The following is a 26,596-nucleotide window of genomic DNA, read 5'->3' on the forward strand; positions in this document are numbered from 1 at the left end:
ACACTTATAGTAGCTGGACTGTGTTAGGCTAAAGCAATTTTGTATTATAAGTAGGGAAAGAGATACATTTGCACATAGTAATCAATAGGGGGAAATGTCCTAGACCTGCCAAATAGCAACTACTATCCCTGCGGTCTCAGGAAACTTAACAACCCACAGGGAATCAGATTCTCAATTTAATGACAACTTGGCAACATGGAGAGTAGCAAGAGCTAAAGCCGACAGTCTGTAAAGAGAAAGATAGTGTAGAAGGAAGGTCACACCTATAGTAGTTGCAAAAGCTCAAGTTATGAATGAGAAACAAAATCTAAGTATTCAGTAACCAGGAGGTTAGAGAAAGACAGAAAATGAGGAAATCAATCTGTAGTAGGACCAAGATGATGTGCACAAGGAGAGAAGAGCTTAATCACATTAATGATACCACACTAGTCGAATTCCGTAAACTTCTTTAAAATTATCCAAATGACCCCATTTCTTGCAATGAAATCTGGATTGCAAAGAAGAGACCCTCAAAAGGAATGCAGCTATTTGGAATCAGTTATACTGAAGCAACAGGGTAGAGAGCCAAGCAAAGTACACAATAGTGGTGACATGCAAAGCGTCTAATTTAGCTACCGCCAGTGCTCTCAGAAACTTAAAACTGTGAAATATGGAAACAGGTAATCAGTAGCAAAGACCAGAGGTGAAAAAGGATTCTAAGGGAAAATCAGAGGCATAAATATGAGGAAGTCCACTATGACTAAGCAGAAACTAGGTGAGCAGAAGTTGTAAGAGTACAGTATCATAAAGCAGGTATTGGCAAACTACAGCCAACAAACCAAATCCAGCCCACTACCTTTTTCTGTAACTAGTTTTGTTGGAACACAGCCATACTCATTCATTTATGTATTGTCTATGACTGCTTTCATGCTACAAGAGCAGAAACCATATGGCCCAGAAAACCTAAAATATTTACCACTGGGCCTTTTACAGAAAAAGTTTGCTAACTCCCCTCATAGAAGATAGCATAAGCCAATGGCAGGAAAACTGAAACAGGCTGAGAGAATATTTAAGTCATGTTAAAAGCAGAGCACTGGAGAAAAGATTTTGAAAGTCCTACTGTTGAGAGCTCCACAAGTACCCTTACTATAACCCCGCAAACCCTGAATGTGCTGAACATTTAGAAAAATTAGTTACATACCACACACCAAAGAGGTTCCCAATGGGAAAGATTTGTATTAAAAAAAACAATAAAAAGTATAAAGGAATTATGAACTATAAAAAATATATTTATCTTCCTATTATAAAATGCAAGTGGAGAATAAACCATAAAGAAAAAGATATTTGAGCTACATACAAATTAATAATTTATAGGCCAAACTGGGGGAAATATCTGCAACATACGATAGACTAAAACTAAGTGTGAAAAATAAACTCAAAAATAAAGACCCAAGATTTTTACCTCTTCTATCTTGTTAGGAATCAAAGAAATACAAATTAAAATATCAAAGGCCATTTTTCACCTTTACAACTGGCAAATTCTTCTGAAACCTTAATATAGTGTACTGGTGAAAAAGTAAAAAAAAAAAAAAGGCATTCTTATACACCACTAGAAGGACTATATATTTTATCCAACCTCAGAAAATAAACACACATATGTACAACAATTTATCTATAGAGATATTCACTGTACCACTATTTATACACAATTAAAAGAGCAGTAATTAAAACAAGATTCCAAATATCGGATACAAGTTAAATTTTTACATTCATGCAGTGGTGTATTATGTGCCAATTTTTAAAAGATGTTATTCAAGTATATTTAATGGCATGGGATATATTTGAGATTGGTTCAGTTTAAAACAATAGGCAACAAAAGATTTCATTAATGATCCTAACATCAACAATTGAAAAAGACTGCAATCCCCCGCAAAACAACTCACTTTTGAACATAGAAAAAGACCGGGCAGGGCATGGTAGCTCACCCTGTAATCCCAACACTTTGGAAGGTTAAGGTGAGCAAACAGCTTGAGCCCAGGAGTTTAAGACCAGCCTAGGCAACATGGAGAAACCCCGTCTCTACGAAAAACACAAAAATTATCTGGGAGTGGTGGTGCACACCTATGGTCCCAGCTACTCAGGAGGCTGAGAGGTAGGAGGATCCCTTGAGCCAGGGAGGTCAAGGCTGCAGTAAGCCATGATAGCACTACCACACTCCAGCCTGGACAACAGAGTGAGGCTCTGTCTCAAAAAAACAAAAAAAAAAAAAAAGGGAAAAAAATAATAAATAGAAAATAAAATTTGAAATATCAAATTTAGCAAACATAATTCAAAATTCTTGAAAAGTATGAATCTGGCTGCTGGGCATGGTGGCTCATGCCTGTAATCCCAACACTTTGGGAGGCTGAGGTGGGCAGATCACGACATCAGGAGTTCGAGACCAGCCTGGCCAGCATGGTGAAACCCCATCTCTACTAAAAAAAAATATCAAAAATTGGCTGGGCATGGTGGTGTACACCTGTAATCCCAGCCACTCAGGAGGCTGAGGCAGGAGAATTGCTTGAACCCAGGAGGCAGAGGCTGCAGTGGGCTGAGATCGCACCACTACACTCCAGCCTGGGCGACAGAGCTAGACTCCGTCTCAAAAAATAAAAATAAAAAAAGAAAAGTATGAATCTTCTTCCAGAAATGTAAAGTTGGTTTATTATTAGGAAAGCTATTAAACATAACAAATACAACAAACAGTCAAAGAAGAATATTTACTTTCATATTCAACAATTGCTTACCTGAGATACCTGTTCCTTTGTCCAAATCACCTTTTGAGATATCAGTGGAAGAATTAATACTTCATAATCCTGAAAGCCAAATTTAGGGTTTGAAATAGCACAGCCCACTATCTTGCCTGTTAAGATAATGATTATATCCAAAGTAACCTCCGTATTAGATTCACTTATGAGGTAAGTAGGGTAGAAAACACGTTGGTGAAAAAGGTAAGCACACCAGAGCTGGTAATGTAAAGTTAAGAACAAATAACACAGTATAAAGACAACATCACTTCTAAGCCATACAAAGAAAGACCCATGATGAGGAAGAGATTCCCCTAAGGAATGGTAATAACATGGCCCATGAAGAATATTCATGGAATTTGTATGAATATTCTGCAAATCATGCACGTAAGACACAGATCACAAGAGACTTTTCAGTGCTGATTCAAATACAGCTGTATTATTTTTATTATATACACTGTAAATCAAATAACTCTGAATGGTTGTTTTATTGTATACATCTTTCTGTTTGAAAGTCTTTGTGTATGTATACTGTAGAGCAGGGGTCAGCATGCTATGGCCCCTGGGCCAAATCCAACCTACTACCTGTTTTTGTAAATCAAGTTTTACCAGAACACAATCATGCTCATTTGTATCCATATTGTCTATGGACGTTTTCATGCTACAGCAGCAGAGTTGAATAGAGAGACTACCTAGCCCTTTACAAAAGAAGTTTGCCAACCCGTGCCATAGAGTGTCCCTTAATGGAACAGCTGGCAAAACCTACACCTAGCAGAACGAATGAAATGTTCATTCATAGTAATTTACTAAATTAATTAAAGACTATTCGTAATAAACTGAGCTAAGTTGCCAAGTCGGAATACTGTATTATGATGTGGTGTAAAGGAAAGAACACTGAGTGATCAGAACCAATGATGAAGCAGTAACAACAAAAAGTATGTATGACCTCCCGCCTCAGCCTCCCAAGTACCTGGGACTACATGGGACCACAGCCATGCACCACCACACCCAGCTAATTTTTATTTTTCGGCAGAGATGAGGTCTCGCGACGTTGCCCAGACTGATCTCAAACTCCTGTGCTCAAGCTCAAGCGATCCTCCCACCTCAGCCTCCCAAAGTGTTGGGATTACAGGCACGAGCCACCACATCCGACCTCCATCTCTACTCTTTTGAGTCTATGTGACTTTATTCATTGTATGAGTCAGGCAGCTACTCTGAATGGAAGGAAAAGAATTATTATTTCGCAGGAAAGAACAAATATGGTTACCCTTATATACAAAGGGTCAGAGCATAGAGGTATTGAGAGCAGATGAAAAAACAAAGACATTTCAGAGCACAAAAGATAATAGAATAATGACAGGCCATTGCTGTACATACTTACTTAGCTGTGAGCGCCAGAGTAGAGTGAATCAAAGGAAAGTAAAGAAGGGGTACCCATTCAATACTGCTTCTTGGGTCTAGCTAGTTTTAATGGTGCTAATGTACACAGTGAAAGCTAATAAACTTGGTTCTGAAATCAGAAATTTCTCTAAAGAAAATAATCAAAGAAGTACACTAAAATTAATATTTAAAATGAATATTTAGATAATAATAAATTTTAAAACCTGTAGGCCGGGCACAGTGGCTCACGCCCGTAATCCCGGGTGGCCGAGGTGGGCAAATCACGAAGTCAGGAGTTCGAGAATAGCCTGGCAAACATGGTGAAACCCCATCTCTACTAAAAATACAAAAAATTAGCTGAGTGTAATGGCGGGCGCCTGTAGTCCCAGCTACTCAGGAGGCTGAAGCAGAATTGCTTGAACCCCGGAGGCAGAGGTTGCAGTGAGCCAAGATCGTGCCACTGCACTCTAGCTCAGGCAACTGAGTGAGACTCCATCTCAAAAAAAAAAAAAAAAAGTTTGTGTAAAGAGAAAAATGGCTGAATAAAATAAGACTAAAAATAGCACATGACTGCATTCTGGGATTATGAGTAATTTTTCTTTTCCTCTTAATACTACTTTTTGGTGGTTTCCAATTTTTAAACTTTTTTTTGTTGTTGTTGATTTTGAGACAGAGTTTCCCTCTGTCACCCAGGCTGGAGTGCAATGGCACGATCTCAGCTCACTGTAACCTCCACCTTCTGGGCTCAAGTGATTCTCCTGCTTCAGCCTCCCGAGTAGCTGCAATTACAGGCATGAGCCACGCTGTCCCACTAATTTTTGTATTTTTAGTAGAGACGGGGTTTCATCATGTTGGCCAGGCTGCTCTCAAACTCCTGACCTCCTGCCTCGCCTCCCAAAGTGCTGGGATTACAGGCATGAGCCACCACGCCTGGCCAACAATAAACTCTTTACATGCATAAACATAATAAATACGTTAAAAAAGAAGAGAAACCTACTATGTGTACCCCATGCCCTAGATAAATGCCATACAGCTACAACAAAAAGACTTTAAGTTGGGGATAACCGAGCTGCCTGGGCTATCAAAAGATTTTAAGTTGGGGAGTGTAATGCAGTCTTGAAGGCTAGCCTACCAAAGAAAAGAGAAAGGGAATTAGAAACAGGACATGCCTATGACAAAGAGGAAGATGGACAAAGTGATCATGGAAGAACAGAAAGAAGAGTAAAAGGAGGGTTCAGATAAAAAATCTTGCTTATTCAACAGGATTAAGAAAGGAGACCAGAGCTAGGCACGGTGGCTTATACCTGTAATCCCAGGATTTTGGGAGGCAAAGGCAGGTGGATTGCCTGAGTCCAGAAGTTTGCGACCAGCCTGGGCAACATGGGAAAACCCCATCTCTACAAAAAATACAAAAAATTAGCTGGGCATGGTGGCGCACGCTTGTAGTCCCAACCACTCGGGAAGTTGAAGTGAGAGGATCACCTGAGCACAGGAAGTTGAGGCTGCAATGAGCAGTGAATGTATCATTGCACTCCAGCCTGAGTCACTGTCTCACAAAAAAAAAAAAAAGAGAGACCAAAAATTGCTCCATAAAATGGAATGCTTTCTAGGGACTATATAAGGCACTTGGCTTTGGCCTTCCTCATCTTGGTGAATGTCTCTTTCCAGTTACCAAGACTTCCAGTGCCTAGTTTAGGAATGCTTTGCCATGGATCAGGAGAGAAATGAAAACCCCATCATCCTTGGCCTGTCCCGAGAAGAAAACTGACCTTTGTACTCAGAATGGAGGCTCTGGGAGCTTAGGGTGGGGCTGACACACTACGCATAACCATTTTCACTTGTGAACCACTTCAATGCTACACATAGCCCCATAAGAGGCAAGCCTGTTAAAGGGGAGTGCAATCAAGAAGGCCTTCTACTCTTTGAAATTCTCCAAGTGCCATACATTTGGCTGTCTTAAAACAATGAGCCATCCTTGCTTTTACAGGGCCCTTTTATGGCTCATTTCTCTGTGGGAGGCCACCGTGTCTGCCATATTATAAGACCCTGCTATAGAAACAATAGGCATGGTGGTGCATCCTGTAGTCCTAGCTACTTGGGAGGCTGAGGAGGGAGGATTATTTGAGTCTGGGGGGTTGAGGCTGCAGTGAGCTGTGATCGCACCATTGCACTCCAACCTGGGAGATACAGCGAGACCCTGTCTCAAAAACAAGAAACAAAAAAAGACAAAAAAACCCAACTCCTTCTTCTCAACAATTTCTCCTTATCTGAGGCCAGCCACATACCCACTTTCTAAGAACTTTCTTGCTGTCTTAATCTTTTCAAGGCAGGTGACAGCTTTATATAGTAAATAGGTCTTCACACTCAAAGAGACTAGGTCAGGAGCCACTTTTTTTTTTTTTTTTTTTTTTTTGCTTCTTTTAATAGCTAGTGACTTTGAGATGATGGGGTTTCTGGGAGGGATTGGGAACCTTTAAGAATTCTGTTAACTTTTAGAACTTTAATACCTGATGGGATCAGATAAATAGTTGTAGGTAGAAGAATTCCCAGAGTAGGTATATTAGTGTCAGGTGCAGGATAAACTATGATGCCCTTCCAGTAAGAGGACATCTGGATGTTTCTTTTTTTTTTGAGACAGAGTCTTGCTCTGTCACCAGGCTGGAGTACAGTGGTGCGATCTCAGCTCTCTGCAACCTCCGTCTCCCAGGTTCACATGATTCTCCTGCCTCAGCCTCCCATAGCTGGGACTACAGGTGCCTGCTACCACGCCCGGCTAATTTTTGTAGTATTAGTACAGACGAGGTTTCACCATGTTGGCCAGGATGGTCTTGATCTCTTGACCTCATGATTCACCCGCCTTGGCCTCCCCAAATGCTGGGATTACAGGCGTGAACACCATCATGCCCCCTACTTTTTAATTTTTTTGTAGAGACAGGGTCTTGCTATGTTACCCAGGCTGGTCTCAAACTCCTGGGCTCACGCAATCCTCCCACCTCGGCCTCCCAAAGTGCTGGGATAATGTAGGAGCCACCACACCTGCCCAGAGAAGAAGGGTTTTAAGCCAGAAGAGTATTATCAATTAACTTCTAAGTTGTTAAGTGGGATTATAGAAGGGATGATCATTGATATGTACATCAACCATGATACGCCAGGGCAGAGGGAAGAAGGGTATGTAGGGATAGGTGAGCAGAACTGGATTCTGATTCCCGGTTCCAGTGAGCATTTCACTTTGTACCCATCAACTAAGTCTTTCCTAAAGAATTCAAGGACTTTTTTCCCCAGTTCAGGTATTACACTTTGCTATTCTATGCTTACTAAAGGCCAAATTCCAAGATTTAAAAAGGGGAAAAAAAAAACAAACTTCAAGACCACTTAAATAGAAAACGCAAGGGGTGGGCATGAGGGCTCATGCCTATAATCCTAACACTTTGGGAGGCGGAGGTGGGAGAATTGCTTAAGCCCAGGAGTTCAAGACCAGCCTGGGCAACATAGTGAGTGAGATGCTCTCTCTTTTAAAAAAATTTTTAAAAAAAAGAGAAAGAAAAGAAAATGCAAACATGAATTATGTTCTTAAGTCCCAGTTCTGCCATTGATTACAATGTAACCTAAAGTTACTTAAACTTTCCAAGACTCATCTTTGAGATGGAGGTAGTAATAACACAAAACTAACTCTTCCAGTTTTCTGTAAAAATTCAATGAGACAGGGTACATAAAGCACACAGTAGGTGCTCAATGAATGGCATCAAATTATTAAAAAGCTAAATGTCATGTATTTCCTCAATAGAGAACTACAGAAAATTAATCTTCTAAGGGGGCTTATTCCCCAGAAAGGTCAAGACATCTGCAGAAATATGCAAAAAAGCCAGGGAGGGTAAGTATACTAAAATAAGGATAAAGTCTTAATTAGAAAACATAAGTTGTAACTTTTTGGATACTCATGAATGGCTCAAGTTTAAAAGTCACCCCTGAAAAGAAGGAAAAAATGGGGGAACCATACATATAGGATAAATGAGTTGACTACGATGAGGCATATAAAACATAGTTCCTTCTGTATATGTAGCCCAATTTGTGAATGTGCTTTCTAGGTGAGCTTAATTTGAGTGGGAAGAAATTCAGAAGCAAGCTGATTACTATGAGATTCCATATGTTCTAGGATCAACTGTAAATGCAAGTCCCATTGAAAGGAAAATGGGGAGAGGAGGATTTGTAGACATAGTACATTTATTTAATCTATGCCACGAATTGGCAAACTTTCTGTGAAGGGCCAGACAGTAATATTTCAAACTCCATGGTCCATATGGTTTCTCTCCCAACTACTCATCTCTGCTGTAGCATGAAAGCTGCCATCGACAATAATGAATGAACACAACTGTGTTTCAACAAAATATTTACAAAAGCAAGAGCCTATGTCACCTATATTTCAGTTCTTCTGATCTGCAGGAGTGATCACAGACTGGGTAAGCATATAATCTACATGAATTGTTTTAAGAAGGATATATTATAGAATAAGTTGCAGGCTTTGAAAGTGCTGGCCTGTCACTTATGCTCTGGAAATGGCAGTTCTAAGAGCCTCCCTGACAAGAATCAGGGCAAAGTAAGCCTCTCTTCCCCTACTTACCTTCATCACTATGTTACCTTAATCACTGACAGGACCCTCCTTCTTTTGCTGCATGGTCATTCACATGGAGGATCTGGTGGACTCTAAAATACTTTTCAAATATCCTTCACAATCCAGCCTAGTGAGAAGTAACAAAAAGAAAAAAGACTGTTTGCATCATCTATGACCTTCCTGACACTCAGCTTGGTCAGCCTCCATTGCATTGAGCAACTGTGGCAGGTATTAAAAGGGAGAATGGGAAGAAGGGAGAAAAACACAAGATGTTGCTTAGTTTAACCTAATCATTTTTAAGTGCAATTTTTTACATCATAATGGGAAAAAACAATTGATATAACACTTATGATACATTATACATTTACTGGTTACTTATCCCTTTGTCTAACTTCACAAGAATGAAAGTTCCCTGGCAAGACTTTGTTAATATCTGCAATAGTCTCTGGCATTTAGTAAGTACTTAATAAAGCTAGAAAGTTAGAAAGGGCGAGATCATAACCTATTTCCCTTCTCCTTTCTACCACCAACTGGGGAACCCCAAGCCACTGGCAACTTACCAAGGCTTCCCAACTGCCTCACAAGGACATCCATGGCAACCGTAATTCATCCTCTTCCTCTGATGAACTTGCTGGGCAGGAAGCATCAGTATGAGTAACAGGCAGATGTTAATGTTGCTCTTGACCAATGAGAAGTTTTCTGGCCATCCAGGAATCTGCATGTTTAACAAGCACCCCAGGTGATTTTATGCATAATAAAACTTCACACCATGGACATTTCCAACATCAGAGGAGTAAAATCTCAGGAGCTATTACAGAAATCTTTTAGTGTGAAATGAGTCCAAGGTGTGTGGATCACTTGAGCCCAGGAGTTCAAGACCAGCCTGGGCAACATAGTGAGACCCCCATCTCTATTTAAAAAAAAAAAGAAAAGAAAAAAAATCTTTTACTGTGAAATAAAAACATTTCTGTCTCACATGGCTTCCTTGGATTTGATAGAACCTAGATGAAGCACTGAGTAGAAGACACAGTACTGACTTGGACTCAAATCCATTTTCTATGCCAACTAGCTATAATCTTGGGCAATTTGTGCCATCTACTGTGGCCTCATATAATCTTGGGCAATTTCTAATTCCCCCATCTGTAAAAATGGGACGATAGGGAAAAAAGAGGTTAGATTCTTTATTCTGTAGCACAGCCTGAATATTTTAAGACTTTTTTTCATATCATAATGTGAAAATATCCAGTAATTGCTTAGTGCCTATTAAGCACCCTTACCCTACCCCATCCCACTAACTGAGCAAGCCCACCAAAGCCACTGGCCACTTACCAAGACTTCACAATGGTTTGATAACTAGGTGCAGGATGCTGGTTTGAGCCTCTCCCAATTCTCTGATAACCTCACTGGAGGTTAACCAGGCAGGGCTCAATATACCTCTTCACCAGTGGCATAGTTTCTGATTGCATGTGGCATCACCTATAGGACAGGGAGAAGAAAGAAACAAACATAAGATGGAACAGTCAAGGTTTGAGATCTAGCTTTAATTTTATTTTTACCACCTTAGTCAAGTTATCCAGCCAGTCACACCATGGATCTCAGATTTTACTCTTGCTAAGCATTCACACTTAGCATCACAATTATATTATCTGGCAAAGGCAGTTACAAGGTCTACGATTATTAGTAAGGATTCCTGCCTTTATTTTAAATGAGAGAACTGGGTACAGAGGTACCAATGACTACACCAAAGTGTTAGTACCCAGATGTGAACTCTAATGCTTATCTTCGTAGTTTCCTTCAAGTTCTTCCCCTCTTTAGACTTCAATATCGCCGTGAATAAGGGGGTAAACTTGACCCCTTAGTGGCCCTTCTGTTTCTGGCAGTTAATGAACCTATATTCTTTAGTCCTGACCAAAACAGCCTGCAAAAGGTGAATGAAACCTTCATCTAGTCATCAGATGGCATCTGGTTTTCACACTGATAGGAAAAGGTTACAAAACTCTGGGCTCTTGGACCAAGACCCTATCATTTACAATCTCAACTCCCACCACCACTCACCTTACCTTAAGTGAAAAGGAATTGAACATTATCTGCTCCCTCACCCAGCTGTCTGGGTTATCAATAGGACCACAAAAACTAGGCAGACCAGTGGCTATGCCCCTACCTCCAAGAATCAACCACTGGAGTAACAGGCTCTGAGTCATGAGACACAAGCCAAAGACCATCAAGGAGTCCTTTCATTCTTTCTTTTTTTTGAAACAGAGTCTTGCTCTGTCGCCCAGGCTAGAGTGCAGTGGTGTGATCTCGGTCACTGCAACCTCTGCCTCCTGGGTTCAAGCACTGCAACCTCAGTCTCCCAGGTTCAAGTGATTCTCCTGCCTCAGCCTGCCGAGTAGCTGGGATTACAGGCGCCCGCCACCGCGCCTGGCTAATTTTTGTGTTTTTAGTAGATGGGGTTTTACCATCTTGGCCAGGCCGGTCTCAAACTCCTGACCTCAGGTGATCCACCCACCTCAGCTTCCCAAAGTGCTGGGATTACAGGCGTGAGCCACCCTGCCTGGCCAAGGGGTCCTTTCTAAGGAGCAGCCTATTGCCTGTAAGTTTCTCAGTCCCTAGCTGCTTAGCATGAAAAATAACCCAGAAATCTGGCAATTCAGCAATGGCCCAAAGCCCAGGTTACTGTTATCATTATATGCTGGCAGCACAAGTCAATACTGCTAAGTTTCCTGTTACTCAGTGAGATGCGGGCAACCCTCAACTCAAACCCCTGGAAGACCCAAGGAGCAGTTACCCAGGACTCATTTTTAACTGTTTTACCTACCACCAGCCAGAAAGAATCTGTCCTCTCATCTACTAGTGACCATGAGACCAAGGCAGAAAGTTCTCCCACCATAGATAAGGAAGACTGGTGCTGCCTAGCTGAGAGGAGAGGGGAAGCAGGAGCCTTGATAGGTTTGAGCCATCTCTTTATTGGAGCAACTAAGGCTACCATTTACTAGAGCAAGACTTGCATATTCATAAGTAGCTGCTGCCACTAGCAATTATTGTAGCTTTAAAGCCCAGAGGGACAAGGGTAGAAAAGGAATGTGTAGAGGGCCTAATTGGGAAATAAATGGTAGGTGTAAACACTGATCCAGAAAATGCCTGCACTAAGGAGCCAGGAATCTAAGGGTAGGTGGTAGTTAGTGCCTTCCTCTGAAGACAGCGATCTTATTTCCACCATTCCCTTCCCCCACCCCACCCAGCTCTTTTCCGAACTAAATTTCTCCAGTTTCCAGAACCCCTCACCACCCCCACTTATTCCACTTCTGTTCAAGTCAACAGTTTCAAAATGGAAATAGTTTCAATGTGTCTCTAGCTTTGATAGTCATAGATGAACACTGCAAAAAAAAAAAAAAAATCCAGAACTATATTAGGCAAAGAATGTAAAAATCAGCCAGAGGCCGGGCGCAGTGGCTCACGCCTGTAATCCCAGCAGTTTGGGGGGCGGAAGCCGGCGGATCACGAGGTCAGGAGATCAAGACCATCCTGGCCAACATGGTGAAACCTCGTCTCTACTAAAAATACAAAAATTAGCTGGACGTGGTGGCGCATGCCTGTAATCCCACTCGGGAGGCTGAGGCAAGAGAATCGCTTGAACCAGGGAGTCAGAGGTTGCAGTGAGCCACAATCATGCCACTGCACTCCAGCCTGGCAACAGAGCGAGACTCCATCTCATAAAAAAAAAAAAAAAAAAAAAAAAAAAATCAGCCAGAATCCCAGAAAAGTTTAACACTTGGGGTACGTTCTTCCAACAACTTTCATATACATGCACAAACATGAATTCTTATTTTACAATGATTAGATGAAACTATACTGTTTCTCTTTAGCCCTTTTTCAATTAATATGCTCTATACATCTTTCTAAGTCAAATATTTATCTTCAAGACTATTTTTATTTTTAATGGCTATGTTGTGCCATTACATGAATACACCAAAATGTATTTAACCAAGTTCCTATTCATGACTAGGTAAGTTTTTCCATTATTTACTGTTATAAACACCGTGAATATGCCCATATCTAAATCTTTCTTTTAATATTGTTAAACATATATTTGGGGGTATATCCCTATAAATGAATACAAACTTTACAGTGTAAGAGATGTGCAAAGATCAGTAAAACAGTCTCTACCCTTGAGTTTAAATCAAAGGAGATAGACACAAACAGGTAACATTGACCATTATCATGTCCATGGATAAAGACAAACAAAATTTCATGGTGCTTCCTAACTGAAACTGCAGCTGTTGCTAACAGAAAAGGCTCAAAGAATACTATTAGACAGTAGCCCAAACTAAAAATCCATTTGCTAGAATTCCAAAGAGTTATTCTAATGCTAAATATTGCCTCATTGGCATTTCAATATGACATTGTTGTTTCTCCTTTAGCAAGCCTTAAAGGAAAGAACCAAGCAGAAGCTGCTCAGAAAACCACCTACCCTAAAGGCAGAGAAGTGAGTAAGGTGCAAGGCAGTATATGACACTGGACCTGGACTTCCACCTTTCCTTCCCCCTACTATTTCCAGTAAACAACAGTGAGCTATAGCCATTTTCTTTCAGAAACAACGTGGATTCTCTCCCTGAGACTCTCATTCCTACACAGATCTGCTTACACATAGTTGTGCTGTGCTGGTATTCATGCCAACTTAGAAGACACAAATAAGAATGAAAACAAACTTTTTCAGCACCATGATGGGTCAGATACAGATGACATTAACATGGACGACAGACAGATTTTTAAAACCTATTCAACAAAGATGAGTTAATGTGATAACGCAAACAGTCCTGAATCTTATAGTAACATTTCAGTCACAGGCGCATATACAATGGTGGTCCCATAAGATAATAACACCATGTTTTTACTGTACCTTCTCTATGTTAGATATGTTTGGATATACCAATACTTACCGTTGTGTTCCAAATGCCTACAGTATTCAATACAGCAACATGCTGTACAGGTTTGTAGCCTAGGAGGAATAGGCTATACCATATAGCCTAGGTGTGTAGTAAGCTATACCATCTAGGTTTGTATAAGTACACTCCCCTATGATGTTCACACAACAACAAAATCACTTAATGATCCATTACTCAGAACACATCCTGTCTTTAAGCAACACATGACAGTATAGTGAAATGTTAATTATAAAATCTAGGTGTTGGGTACATAGCTTTTCACCATACAATTCTTTCAACTTTTCTGTATGTATGTTTGACAACTTTCACAATAAAATTTTGGGAAAAATCCAGCAAGCAGCTTTAACAATATGGCTGTAAGACTTTTCCTTCTATTTTATTTTATTCCTAGGATGATCCTATCCAACAAGATGAGCCTATTCAATGTTTCCTCCATTTTGTTTTAAATTTAGCTTTCTCAAATATGACTTTGAGCTCTCCGACTTTTTAATGAAGTGAAATGAATCAAAATGTATTCATAGGCAGGTTACCAAGATAGTACATGTAAAGTTGGGGAGGCACAAGGGGAGGTGCTATAAGCTCTTGGAAGTCTAGGCTCACTACCTGTATATGTCTAAATAAATGAGTATTTCAGACACCCCACTTCTTCATTTAAAAATTAGTGTTAGGAACCTCTAAACATTTGCCTCAGCTTACCTTTCTGCCTTATCCCACATTAAGTCCTTATTTCCCATATTCTCATTGCAAAGAACTGTGTAGGAAGGAGAGGAACAAGGGCGAAGGCACCAAAGCATGCTATGTCCATGTGTTTCAAGTTTGAATACAATAAAAGGTATTTCTAGAGTAGAGGTTCAAAGCTTGATGTTGAAGGACAGATTATAACTGACTGACTGCAGGACCCTGGGGGAGGTCTTATAATTTCCTACTTTAAAACATGTCTTAGCTGGTTTATCTGTAAAAGAGGAAAAAGACTTGTCATAAGCAATGACAAATGAAGTAAATAAATATGAATTTCTGGTCTGGTGAATGGAATGAGGAATGAAACCATCACTGTCGAGTGATGATCCAGAGTAGGCACAGCAATCTTTTTCTACAAAGGCTTTGTGGGCCACAATGTCTCCAATATATTGAATGGCAAAAACAGCAACTACTTTTGCACCACCCTAGTAGCTACTTAACTGTGCCATTGGGATGCAAAAGCGGCCCCAGGTAAAACATCAGTGAATGAACGTGGCTGTGTTCCAATATAGAACTGTATTTGCAAAACAGGTAGCCCATTGGCAATAAAGTTTGCCCACCCTTGGCTTAGAATATGGAGTCTGGTTGGGTGCTGTGGCTCACACCCGTAATCCCAGTATTCTGGGAGGCTGAGGAAGGTAGATCGCTTGAGTCCAGGAATTCGAGAATTCGAGAACAGCCTGGGCACCATAACGAGACCCCGTCTCTATGAAAAATACAAACATTAGCCAGGGGTGGTGGCGCACACCTGTAGTCCTAACTCAGAACGCTGAGGTGGAAGGATCACCTGAGCCTAGGAGTTCGAGGCTGCAGTGACCTGTGATCGCGCCATTGCACTCCAGCCTGAGCAACAGAGTGAGAACCTGTCTCTTAGAAAGAAAGAAGGAAGGAAGGAAGGAAGGAAGGAAGGAAGGAAGGAAGGAAGGAAGGAAGGAAGGAAGGAAAGAAAGAAAGACAGAGAAAGAAAGAAAGAAAGAAAGAAAGAAAGAAAGAAAGAAAGAAAGAAAGAAAGAAAGAAAGAAAGAAAGAAAGAAAGAAAGAAAGAAAGAAAGAGAAAGAAAGAAAGAAAAAGAAAGAAAGAGAAAGAAAGAGAAAGAAAGAAAGAAAAGAAAGAAAGAAAGAAAGAAAGAAAGAAAGAAAGAAAGAAAGAAAGAAAGAAAGAAAGAAAGAAAGAAAGAAAGAAAGAAAGAGCGAGCAAAGTCCTATCTAAGAATACTATTTGGACTATTTGGATGATTACCTGGGCCCTGAGGATGAGGCCCCCATCTAACAGTTATCACTCAAGTCCCACCAAGAAAGCAAGTGTCAGCAATAGCAACAGTTGCAACATCTGTAAATATCAAGGACTGAAATCCAAACACAAAAATGGCATTGTCTCATGAGAAACTCTTAGGAAGACATATACAAAAATATCAAGTTTCTGACCACATGCTTTTTGAAGAAACAGTTGACAGTCCAGAGCCTGTGGAGCTCACTTTAGCAGGCACACAATAAATGTTTGCTGATGAGTCATTCATTTATTCATCTAATAAACATTTACTGAGGCCTACTAATGTGCCAGGCTGGGCTCTGGAGATGAAGACACCTTCCTTGCCCTCAAGGAGCTCACAGTCTAACTAATAACAGGAAGAGAGACAGGCATATATACACAGACAATTACAATACAATCTGATAAGTGCTGTAACACTTATCAGGTTGTATTATAATGGCCGATGTAAAATTTCTTCCCAGGGGGTGCTGCTCCAGGCTGCTGCTGGCTGTAACATCAAGACAGGGGAGGAACAAATTATAGAAATCAAAGGTTAAATGTTTTTTGGTTATTTCAAATATTCAGGCTTTCCCTAACCCCTGGCCATAGATGGAATTGGGAACTAGACACTGGCATGATGTAAAATGGGACTTCCGTGCACAGACTTCCAATAAAGGAACTTCTCAACCCCCTCTTCTAAAACATGAGGGGGGTTTTTTCCCTTTTTGCTTATATACTCCTCTTAACCTCCCCACCCTACTACTCACATGAGCCTGGTTTAATATCTACAGCTAGCAAAATGCTGAAAAATGGGAGCTTACAACTAACTGGATTAACCCAGTGTAACTGGATAGCAAAAAGCAATAAGTAACAGCTCATTTGGCACTTCTAAATCCAATAATCCTCATCCTTCACTGAAAAAAAAAAGTTAGAATGCTATTAAATACAAAATAGATAATATACAGATCAGAGTAGGAATGTTAGAATAGGCCGGGCGCGGTGGCTCAAGCCTGTAATCCCAGCACTTTGGGAGGCCGAGACGGGCGGATCACGACGTCAGGAGATCGAGACCATCCTGGCTAACACCGTGAAACCCCGTCTCTACTAAAAATACAAAAAACTAGCCGGGCGAGGTGGCGGGCGCCTGTAGTCCCAGCTACTCCGGAGGCTGAGGCAGGAGAATGGCGTAAACCCGGGAGGCGGAGCTTGCAGTGAGCTGAGATCCGGCCACTGCACTCCAGCCCGGGCTACAGAGCAAGACTCCGTCTCAAAAAAAAAAAAAAAAAAAAAAAAAAAGGAATGTTAGAATAGTTTATTTAATAAACATAATTAAACAGATTCTCTAAACTAGAAATAACATTCAGTTTCAGGAAACCAGAATTAGACCCCTCCAAGACCTTTGAGAATATCTAATTCACCTATGTATTATAAACAAGAAAAATGAAACAGAGAGGTAACACACTCTGCCCACTCCCTTTTCAAAATCGTGTGAGTGATAATAACAGACTCCTTGAGGTAAGATTACCACTGTAATAGTTATTACCACTGTAACAGTTTTACACAAAGATAGAATGGCATTTTTCTGTGTCTCATACCTTTCTTAATAATACCTAGGTTTTTTTTTTTTTTTTTTTGAGACGGAGTCTCGCTCTGCCGCCCAGGCTGGAGTGCAATGGCCGGATCTCAGCTCACTGCAAGCTCCGCCTCCCGGGTTCACGCCATTCTCCTGCCTCAGCCTCCCAAGTAGCTGGGACTACAGGCACCCGCCACCATACCCGGCTAGTTTTTTGTATTTTTTAGTAGAGACGGGGTTTCACCGTGTTAGCCAGGATGGTCTCGATCTCCTGACCTCGTGATCCGCCCGTCTCGGCCTCCCAAAGTGCTGGGATTACAGGCTTGAGCCACCGCGCCCGGCCTAATAATACCTAGGTTTTTAATGGCTTTTTTGTCTCTGACCAGCAAATAGGGCTGAAAACATCAGCAAGTTGTTGACAGTTATACTGAGATCACTGTTTTGGGACCCAATGTCTCTATGAGGCTGTTATTTAATAAGCTTAACATATTATTTTCCCCTAAAGTTATTACACTGCTCTTGCCTGTACACTGTTCCTTTCTGCCAATTAGACAACTCCTGGTGCCTTCTCACATGCTAGTGTGTTCCTTAATGCATTTCACATCCCCAAAGCATTTAACAGTACGCATAAATGTGGACATTTCACTACCTGCCTATATCCTCCCTCAGGCCACTCAAATATTTAAAATAAGACCAGTCCCTGAATGGATGCGGGAGAAGAGACCACTGTTTTGTTTCTTGTCTAAATTAGTTTCTCATTAGGGACAAAATGTTGCCCTGTCTTCTCCCCATGCCCAGAGCCAGGAAGCACCACTGTTACACAGTACTCAAAAGTGCTTTCCTTTTAGATAAAAAGCAATGGATTTCTGTTTAAAGGTCAGACAAGGCCAGGCAAGGTGGCTCATGCCTGTAATCCCAGCACTTTGGTAGGCCGAGGCAGAAGGATCACTTGAGCCCAGGAGTTCAAGACCAGCCTGGACAAGACCTACACTCTAAAAATAAAAACAAAAATAAGATAAGAGGTCAGACAAATGTTATCTCAAAATGGCTACCAAGAACCAGACATGTATCCACACAGCAGTTATATCTGGAACTGCAAACATTTCTTCAGACTCAATGGCAACAAATATTACTGGGAGCATATCTGCAACAAATGACATTTGCAACTTACAAATAACATTCAGGCACAAATTGAATAATTCACAAAAGGAAATAAGAGCTAGTAATTAAGATCTAAAGTCCAGCCTCACCAAATAATAAAAGAATTGTATCACAAAACAAAGACATCAGCCAGGTGTGGTGGCTCACCCCTGTAATCCCAGCATTTTGGGAAGACGGGATGGGAGACTCACTTGAGCCCAGGAGTTCAAGACAAGCCTGAGCAACATGGCAAAATCCCATCTCTACAAAAAAATTTAAAAATTAGCTGGACAGGCCGGGCGCGGTGGCTCAAGCCTGTAATCCCAGCACTTTGGGAGGCCGAGACGGGCGGATCACGAGGTCAGGAGATCGAGACCATCCTGGCTAACACCGTGAAACCCCGTCTCTACTAAAATATACAAAAAAAACTAGCCGGGCGAGGTGGCGGGCGCCTGTAGTCCCAGCTACTCGAGAGGCTGAGGCAGGAGAATGGCGTGAACCCGGGAGGCGGAGCTTGCAGTGAGCTGAGATCCGGCCACTGCACTCCAGCCTGAGCGGCAGAGCAAGACTCCGTCTCAAAAAAAAAAAAAAAAAAAAAAAATTAGCTGGACATAGTGGCACACACCTGTAGTCCCACTACTCAGGAGGCTGAGGTAAGAGGATCTCTGGAGCCCTGGAAGTCGAGGCTTCAGTGAGCCATGATCACGCCACTGTACTCCAGCCTGAGCAATAAGGGGAGAGCCTGTCTCAAAAAAAACAAAACAAAACAAAAAAACGAAGAGATACCATTCATTCATTTACATATGGAGTCAGCAAAAAAAAAGCAAAAACATTTTTTTATAAGTACCTAAGCGACTGGGTACAAAAACTGACATTAATTTTTTGAAAAGTAACTATGCCAATTCTTTATAATGTTCAAATCTTTTGACAAATAACTAATTCTAGAAGTCTCTTCGATAACAACCCAAAATAGATGAATAATAAAAACCAAATGAAAAGATATTCATTACATAATTTAAAATACTGAAAATCTATAAAATACTTCCATACAACAGAACATCATGAAACACTGACAATTACAAAGAATGTTTAACATGGACATACGCATGTTATAATGTTAAAAACAAAACACAATATAAAATAGTACACATATATTATCAACTGCATAGAAAAATGCACAGAATGAAGTGAATAAATGTATTAACAATAGTTCTCTCTGGGTGGTGAAATTATGGATGTTTTTTCTCCCATGCTTGATAGTTATCCTCAAGCAAAGTTACGAAATTTATCAAATTTCTAGACTGAGGGAGCTATTCAAATTTAAACAATAGAAGAAAAAATCACAAAATAGAAGACAAATTTGCCAAATAATTTCAAATCTCTACTAACCAAAAATTTAAAGACAAAAATTAAGAGGCAAACAATAACATGGAGTAGGTATTTATAACATTACAAAAGTCTGAGTAATCTTTATTTACAGAACACACTCAAACATAATAATAAACACTAAACTAAAACTTCAACGCATAAATCAACATAAGATATGAACTATCATTACATGAAAGAAAACTGCTGAGATATATATGGAGGAAGAAAATCCAAACTAATAAGCAAATGAAAAATTAATACTGGTTTTTATCCATTAAAAATTAACAAACAACAACATTCAGCGCTTGTATGAGTAAAAATTGATACAATCTTTTTGGGAAGAAGTTTGGCAATAGACACTGAGAGTTTAAAATGTTCATACCCTTTGATGTACTAACTCCACTTCCACGAATGTATCCTAAGCAAATAATAAAAATGAAACAAATGTATTTTCAGTCTTTTATTACAAGAAAAAAGACAATAACCTTTCCATCACTATTGTATATTTGGATCAACACGGCGAAATATTAATAATGGGTTAAAAAAAAACATGTACTGCAGCAAATGACTGGTTAGACGTTTCAAAGCGTTAGAGCAGACAGAAAATCAGGCAAAACAAGAAGGGTGTGTCCAGCCTGCCGCAGTCGGCCATTTTAGACCCTCTGCAGAACAAAAAGCACAGAAGACAAGGGTAGTTAAGGATAGCCACCCCACTAGGCACCAAATCAACAATTCTTTACCTTTTGTCTCCTAGGTATGTAACCCTGTAGTCTGCACAGTCAGAAACAGAAAACATGTCTTCTTTCTCAAATGGCTTTGGTTAGTTACAAACAGATTTTGAAATCATAAAAGAAAGTTCCTTTAAATTCGCCTCCTCTTTTTAGGGAATAAAGCATAATGCTTAAGAGCACAGGCTTCTGGAGCCATCCCACCTGGATAAAAACCCTGTCTCAGCCATTCAACTGGCTGTAAAGCCTTGAACAAATTAGTCTCGTGTCCCTCAAATTTCTCATTTGTAAAAACTTAATAACAGTACTGCTGTTTCGTAAGATGGTCGAGAGTACCAAATGAGTTACGGCCTATGTAAAAGCACGCAGACCAGAACCTCAAACGTAGTAAGTGCTATTGACATTTAATCATTATTACAGATAGAGAAATAGGCCCAGTGGCCGGGCGTGGTGGCTTACGCTTGTAATCCCAGCACTTTGGGAGGCTGAGGCGGGCGGATCACTTGAGGCCGGGAGTTCGAGACCAGCCTGACCAACATGGCAAAACCCCATCTCTACTAAAAATACAAAAATTAGCCGGGCGTGGTGGCGCGCACCTGTAACCCCAGCTAATACTTGGGAGGCTGAGGCATCAGAATCGCTTGAACCCGGGAGGCGGAGGTTACAGTGAGCTGAGATCGCGCCACCGCACTCCAGCCTGGGCGACGGGGCAAGACTCTGTCTAAAAGGAAATAAATAAGTGAGCGAGAGAGAGAAATAGGTCCAGAGAAGGAAAAGGACCATCATGAAATCATAGCTAGGATTATTGGAAAAAGATGTTTTTTTCACTTTTTAATCCTGTGCCCTTTCTAACTATGTATCTGTATCTAAGTGCTAACTTACTAGTTTTAGCGATTCACAGCAAGTCTTCAGAGAGTCATGACAGTACATCTGCCTTTAAAATAGAAACTCTAATCTTCCCCCTTGACAAAACCGTGCTGAAAGTTCTACAGAAGAAAAAATAAAGGAAAGGGTGAAAGCCCAGGTCACCTTCATACCACCACTGCCATTAACTACTTTTCTATCTTTCTCCACGACAGTATGAGTCCCAGGCAGCCATAGGTCCAAATTCCAGGTTTACAGCAAAGAGTAACAAGCATTTGGAAACACATCCAAACCCTCACGCCTATGTTCTCAGGGGAGAAAATCAAGGGCTTTCGGCCAACATTAACATTAGATTCTCACACTACAACCACAGTGTTTTGCTACTCTGATGGGATGACTGTATTCAGAGCCAAGTACAGAGACCCAAGATCGGAAAGCCAGAGAGAGTCCTCCGAATGCGTACTGCCCAAATGTGGCCTGTCTCCAAGTGCTCCCTTTTTACGCATTTCCTACGCACCGCCAGCTGCCGCAACCTTTTGCAGAGTCATCATCGCCTCCTCATTTTTGAACCCACTTACCGATAGGCCAGTGAGAGGCTAAGATTCTGGCTTAATTTCTAGTGGATCTGGCCACAGCATAGGAGAACTCCAACTCAGGTTGACTGATCCCTTCACTCAGCTAAAAAGGTAGTTCTCTGCAGGGCCTGCTAGCCCAAGATGGCCAAGCAAAGACAGCTTACCTCCCCCCTCGCCATTTTGCAACCTTAGTTACCCGAACGCTGAGCGCCTCCCCTCCCCGGCACTCCGTCTGAAATACGCATGCGCGCCGCTTCCTCCTTACCGTTCTCCCCAACCTTCAAGATGTTGTCTCAAATACGCATGAGCTCCACCTCTACCTCCCAACTGCTGGTACCAACTCCTAGCAACTTTGCGTTCGTAAATATGCCTGCGAGTCCTTCCCTTCCTGACCTTCCAAACCTCCAACCCCTACTCCATTCAAGTCTTGCGCATGCGTGCCTCCCTCTCCCCGCCACCCACTGGAGCCCCTCCCCTTAACTCAGTTCCTCTCAAATACTGTTAGCTTGAGCGCCGCCCCTCGGCGCCGCGCCTCCTCATCCAGCCTCTCAAATACCCTGCGCACCCCGCTAGTCCTCTCCCTTCTTGCTCCTATTTGTATACAGTATGCATGCCTGATGCTATGTGGACGTGTTTCTCGCCACTGTTCTGCCCCAGTGCCCAAGGAGAGCCATTACCAGCCTTCCCTACTGCGGGTAGAAGCGATAAACTAGGGAAGTTGAATTGGGGAAAGAAGGCGTTGCAGGTGATCAGAGTGAATCCCAGATCTAGATGGAATGGGTCTAAACTCCAAGGGAGGGGGCTAGAGTACCCCGGGATTCACATAAGACCAGTCAACCTGAACAAAGGCAAGGGAAACTCTCATAAACCATCGGCTGAACATAATCCTAAGGCCTCGCCCTTTAAATACATCTGCTACAAATGACGAACCACAAATGTTTTAAACAGGGAACATTATGGAAAACACCGATGCTCAGGTGCCTTGACTCTAGTTAGAGGTAAGGAGTCCGCATTCCTTTCACAATGGGAAGCAAATGCTCAACATCCTTTTGGAAAACTGGGGCCTGTAACGGATTCCATTTTTTCCTCCCGTGAACTGGAAAAATGAACAAATTAAGGATCTTCCTGGCCCAAGTTCCCTCCGCCGCCCTCCATGTTCTGTTCTTCCCCTACATCGTTCCTTTACCTCCTGGTTGAATTCAGTGTCGTAGCAGGAATTCTTAGAGCCGGCCGTCCCAAGATGGGGTGGAGAGAGCGGCATGAAAGAGAGAGAGAGAGACGCCTGAATGGCAGCAGCAGGCCTTAGCGGCAATGGACAGCAGGCACATGACCAACTGTGCCTTGAGCCGCAACGCTGAAGCCAGAAAAGCACAACCGCTCCAGAATCGCCGCAGTGTGCTTCCAGCGCATGCGCTGCTCACGCCCCTTAACCCCGCGCCCGCTCTCCCGCCTCTAGGAGTCTAACCCTTAGCGGTCCACCGACCTCCTTCACTCCCTTCCCAGGACGCTATCCCACTCTGCTTCTTTCACTTTTCCCCTCCCCTCGGTCACACTGGCCTCCACCATCACATCCCTCCCTCAGCCCATCCTTCTTTCGTCAATCCCTCTCCCATTATTCTTAGCCAACCATCTACCTTTATTTCCTCTGTTATCGTTAGTGGTCTACCCTCCAATTCTTCACCTTCCCTGCCAGTCTGCAGCCCTCTTGGGCCTCTTACTCCTCTCCTCCTATGCCTGATATTGAAAATTGTAAAAATTACCGCCAAAAAAAAAAAATTTGTATAACAATTGTAGCCTGGGCGCGGTGGCTCACACCTGTAATCCCAGCACTTTGGGAGGCCGAGGTGAACGGAACCCTTGAGTCCAGGAGTTCGAGACCAGCTCAGGTGACATGGCGAAACCCCGTCTCTACAAATAAATACAAAAATTAGCCGGGCGTGGTGGTGCGCACCTGTACTCCCAGTTATTCAGAAGGCTGAGGTGGAAAAATCACTCGAGCCCAGGAAGTCGAGGCTACAGTGAGGTATGATTATGCCACTGCATGCCAGCCTGGGCGATAGAGTGAGACTCCGTCTCAAAAAAAGAAAAAAATATTTCCACACATCCTCTTCAAAGCAGCTCTCAGGGTGAGCCCAACCAGCCTGTCTTGGGCAAAGAGAACACCTTATTGATGATGACCCACAGAGAAGATCCAGGTACAGGGAACCAGAACAAAAACTGCAAAGATGTTCCATCAATTTGGGGGTAAGAGGCAGTAGGCCACCAACATGGACAGCTCTTTTCTTTCTATTCACAACCCTGGTATTGTCTGGACATTAAAAATGAGATTCAGTGTCCTTCACTGCTTACTACAAGGCCTGTTCTTGTCTTCTGTGAGAACTCAAATATTAATTTTGAAAGAAATGGCATTATTTACTGAAGAGGCTCTGAAATACATCCCTCTTTGGGTGTGAAATAGAAAGAATACAAAATAATATTTTGTTTCTCTTTATTATGTTTTACTTTGGTGTCTGGTTCTTATTGCTTCCTAAAAAAGCCAGTTTGGAAATATCAAAAACTGAGACCCACAAATTCATAAATCCTAAAACCCATAAACTTATACATCATCATCCTCTCAAATTAACTTGTTAAAAATGTTATATCAACATTATTCAGGAAAAAATGGGTTTGCATTTTTTATATAATATACACAAAAAGATTATACAACAGTGTGCATATGAAGAAGAAAAAAGAGAAATAGGCATGCATTAAATAAAAAAGAAATGCTGAAATCTCAGTGGCACAAAGAACCCCTTCTAAATTAAAATAATCATTTATTATTACACAAAAGTTAAAATATAAGAAAGTTTACCCCAAATTCTACAACACTATTTTAACAAATCCTTTTATCTCTGTTCTTTTTCTGTTTTAATGGTTTTATTGATATACAATTTACATATCATATAATTAACCAACTTAAAGTATACAATGCAATGGATTTTAGTATATTCACAGAATTGTGCAGCTACCACTGCAATCAATTTTAGAATATTTTCATCACCCCGAAAAGAAACTTCATACCCATTAGTATAGTCTTAGTCCATTATGTGCTACTGTAACAAAATACTGCAGACTCAGTAATTTATGAAGAACAGAAATTTATTTCCTCACAGTTCTGGAGAATGGGAAGTCCAAGACTGAGGGACTAGCATCTGACAACGGCTTTCCTGCTACATCATCCCATGGTGGAAGGGCAAAGAGATAGAGAGAGAAAGCACCCAAGAGGGGGCCAGAACTTGTCTTTTAATAAGGAACCCACTACTGAAATAACAAACCCACTCCCTCAATAATAGCATTAACCTATTCATAAGAGTGGTGCCCCCATGACTCAAACACCTCCCTTTAAGGCTCACCTCCCAACACCACCACATGGGGCATCAAATTTCCAACATATGAACTTTGAGAGACATATTCAAACCACAGCAAGCATCTTTGTGTTCTCTCATGATTTTTGTTCAAATATATAATGTTTTGGCTGGGCGTGGTGACTCATGCCTGTAATCCCAGCACTTTGGGAGGCAAATACAGGAAGATTGCCTGAGTCCACAAGTTCGAAACCAGCCTGGGCAATATAGCAAGACCCTGTCTCTATTTAAAGAAAAAAAAAAAAGAGAGAGAGAGAGAGGTGGGGGCCGAGTGCAGTGGCTCATACCTGTAATCCCAGTACTTTGGGAAGCCAAGGCAGACAGATCAGTTAAGGTCAGGAGTTCAAGACCAGCCTGGCCAACATGGTGAAACCCTGTCTCTACTAAAAAACACAAAAATTAGCTGGGCATGGTAGCGGGCACCTGTAATCCCAGCTACTTGGGAGGCTGAGGCAGCTGAATCGTTTGAACCTGGGAGGCAGAGGTTATAGTGAGCTGAGATCGCACCACTGTACTCCAGCCTGGGTGACAGAGTGAAACTCCATCTCAAAAAAAAAAAAAAAAGAAAAAATGTACATATAATGTTTTAACATTAACATTTTTTATGACACTATATTTGTGTTTGAGGCTGTGTTTTTACCATGCACAGATGAATCTTCATCAGCAAACAGAATTAGTTCTGTTTCTTTCAAGGAACTTCTACTTCTACCTTCAACTCAGGCAAGGAGCTTGGTCCTAGGCCCAGCCATATGGAAATCACTACACATCACCCCAAAGTCTCAATGCATAAGAGACTCAACTTTCCCCCGACCAACACCATTTACCAATGGCACAGACAAACATCAACATTTTATAGATACAGTATTGTGCTGTTTTCACTGCTTTTCCATGCCCCTAATTATTGATTATCTTCACTATTTTTAATAAATGGACAACATTGCATTTTTTGAAAGTATTATAAAGTTGAAATCAGCACATAATTCTTGCAGATTGAGTTACTTACTCTTTCCACATCCCTTTATTCTGACAAACTTCCATAATGCACCGTGACCCCTTAAGAAGAAAAATTCAAGAAAAAGGCACAGGCCAGGCACAGTGGCTCACGCCTGTAATCCCAGCACTTTGGGAGACTACTGAGGCAGGCAGATCATGAGGTCAGGAGCTCAAGACCAGACCGGCCAACATGGTGAAACCTCGTCTCTACTAAAAATACAAATATTAGCCAGGTATGATGGCGGGTGCCTGTAATCCCAGCTA

General features: G+C 41.5%; 1 long non-coding RNA gene across 2 annotated transcripts; it reads right to left on the minus strand.

The window, feature by feature from the left end:
* Positions 1 to 6,534: 6,534 nt before the first annotated feature.
* Positions 6,535 to 23,338, minus strand: LOC102141037 (uncharacterized). 2 transcript variants are annotated; one of them, XR_001487800.4, is made up of 4 exons: positions 23,122 to 23,338; positions 10,084 to 10,230; positions 9,315 to 9,469; positions 6,535 to 8,881 (listed from the first exon to the last, which is right to left on the minus strand). It is a non-coding gene; the product is annotated as an uncharacterized lncRNA (long non-coding RNA). The 2 variants fall into 2 exon arrangements; XR_001487799.4 differs by lacking the exon at positions 23,122 to 23,338 and adding an exon at positions 22,201 to 22,357.
* Positions 23,339 to 26,596: the final 3,258 nt, after the last annotated feature.

This window comes from Macaca fascicularis, chromosome X, assembly GCF_037993035.2.
Source record: "Macaca fascicularis isolate 582-1 chromosome X, T2T-MFA8v1.1".
Classification (NCBI taxonomy): Eukaryota; Metazoa; Chordata; class Mammalia; order Primates; family Cercopithecidae; genus Macaca; species Macaca fascicularis.